The sequence below is a fragment of the Tupaia chinensis genome, unplaced genomic scaffold (assembly GCF_000334495.1).
Source record: "Tupaia chinensis unplaced genomic scaffold, TupChi_1.0 Scaffold150166_1, whole genome shotgun sequence".
NCBI classification, from domain to species: domain Eukaryota; kingdom Metazoa; phylum Chordata; class Mammalia; order Scandentia; family Tupaiidae; genus Tupaia; species Tupaia belangeri.
Window position 1 is genome coordinate 72,108 of NW_006210004.1, and position 2,444 is coordinate 74,551.

At 47.1% G+C, this 2,444-nt stretch overlaps 1 pseudogene; it reads right to left on the reverse strand.

Moving 5' to 3' along the window:
• Positions 1 to 1,415, reverse strand: part of LOC102475835 (TATA-binding protein-associated factor 2N pseudogene) — a 10,594-nt pseudogene extending 9,179 nt beyond the window's left edge.
• Positions 1,416 to 2,444: the final 1,029 nt, after the last annotated feature.

Consider the following 2,444-nt stretch of genomic DNA (forward strand, 5'->3'; position numbering starts at 1 on the left):
TTTTTTTCCATCATTTTTCTTTTTTTTTTCTTTTTTTTTTTTTTTAGATTTTCACCATAGCGTGCTAGCCAGAGAGAGGCACAGAGAGAGGTAAAGTGAGAAATCACCCCCTCAGGGAGCATGGCCATGCCACAATCCCTTCTCCTCCATTCTGCCACTTCTTCTGTCCCCACCATAGCCACCTCAGTCTCCACCTCTGCCCCCTGTAGTTCGTCTCTCCGCTGTACCCCCTTCCACAGAAATCTCTTCTTGAAGGATGAGAGTCCTCTGGTCTAGGTTCATTGCATCGATGGCAGGAATTCCTTTGAGCAAAGTTCATGTTTCCACATGACAGATGAGGGCAGACCCAGTCTCCACTTTGGGGTCTCCACCTCTCCCTTGAACACCTCCACGGCCTCTATATCATCCACAGTTTTGATGTCCACCTCCACTTCTACCTCCTCTCATGAATTCAGGTCTTCTAGTAGCAAAAGATACTTTAAGGATTGTTGCCATGGACTTCTTCTCCATCAAACCAGTCAATGGTTGTCTTAACTGAAGGAGGGTCATCAAATAGCACTGTCGCTGCTCTTTCAGCTTCCCTGTGTCCGTGTCTGTGTAAAGATTTACCATTGGTTCTCTGGTCTTCTTACTTGTCTTGATAATTCCTATTCGTTTAAAGAACTCTCCCACTTGATCTATAGACACACCCTCCCCAAGTCCTTGCACAAAGATTGTCTTCTTATCTGAATTATCCGATTCTAAATCAGCATCTGGTCTGGGTCCATAATCCCTGAGACCACCCAAATTTTTGAAGCCACCGTGGTCACCACCACTTGATCCTGTCCGAGAACATCTTCCATCCTTGTCATATCCCCACACCCTCTACCTCCTCCCTGTGACCCGCCATGTCCTCTCTTATCTTCTTCATGCCTACTCACATCACGATGGTCACCTTAGGTGTGGTGGCTGGCATTTTCCCTTTGTGAATGATAAGACTCCTGGTTTTGATGATAGGAATTAAGTTACTGATAGTAGTTTGACTGCTCATCATATGAGCCTTGATGTTGATCGTGGCCTGACTGTGGATCATACGAATCGTGCTGACCATAGTCTGATTGGCCATATGAAGGTCCTTTTCTACCTTGACCTCCTGATGATTGCGTGCTCCGTTGTCCCTGGTTACTGTATGACTGCTGGCCAGAAGGGCTCTGTTTTTGATTCTCATAACCGCCACAGGACTCTGAATAACCTGATTGCTTTTGTCCATAATTGGAGTAACCACCATAGTTCTGTCCATAAGAGGAATCAGTTGTTTGCCCAGAGCCCGAATAGCTTCGTGTTGCTTGTCCATAGACTTGGTTGCTTTGATTCCTGTAGGAAGAATAACTTGGCTGCTCACCCCCAGATGGACTGTAGCTTCCAGAATCTGACATGAGTAATGGCCACAGTGCAGAGCCCCCAGAGCTTGCCGAGAACAAGGAATATGGCACTCTTGCTCATCTTTAAGTTTTCAGGTTAGAGACCTGTAGCAAATGCTGATGAAGCCCGTCCAAATCCCCACCCCCACTTTCTTTTTCCAGAAAGTGCATGTGCTCACCAGAGACAGAGACAAAGAGAGAAAGCAAGAGAGTATATGAACCCCAGTGGGATGTGGTCATGCCACAATCTCCTCTCCTTCATTTCTCCTTCCCATCAGGATCCTGGGTGTGCACACACATACACACACCTGGCATGCTTCTTAAACCACTGGGGTACTTGAACTGTAGAGGCCCATGTAGGGTATGCTCCCAACGCACAGCGTCGAACCACTGTGTCGTGGGGCTGGCCCTCAAATTTCCTTTCTGGGCTGGTATGCCCTGTCCTAGCTGTTGTGTGCATTTGGCTGCTAACAGCTCACAGGTGCCCTCTTTTGTTTTTAGCTTCCTTCTCACTTCTCCACAGCACAGTTAGTTCATTCTCCCGCTCAAGTAGCAGCCTGCGGCTGATAGAGGTGGGCGGAGGGCATGAAAGGCTACATGGGCATCCAGCGACATAGCCATTACACCAACTGCTGACCCTTAAAGATGTCATTCTAATTGTTCAAGAGACTGGAAGTGGAGGATTGAGAAAAGAGATTGAAATCATTGTCGAATTTTTGTTTTTCATGCTGGCACCAGAGTGTTGCCCCTCAATACCCAGGCAGGAACCACCTAACTCAGGTATTCAAATACAGCAATGCCTTTGGGACCAGCAGTTAGCGTAATGACTATGTCACTGGACTCCCATGTAGTCAACCATGATTCAAATCCTGGACCTGGTGGCTTAAAACTCACACCAGGCGTGTGTGTGTGCGTGCCCAAGATCCCGAGAGGAGAATGGAGGAGAAGGGATTACAGCGTAGCCATCCCTCTGGGGGATGATTTCTCACTTTCTATCTCTCTGTCTCTCTCAAACCAAAACAAACAAAAAAACAAACAAACAAA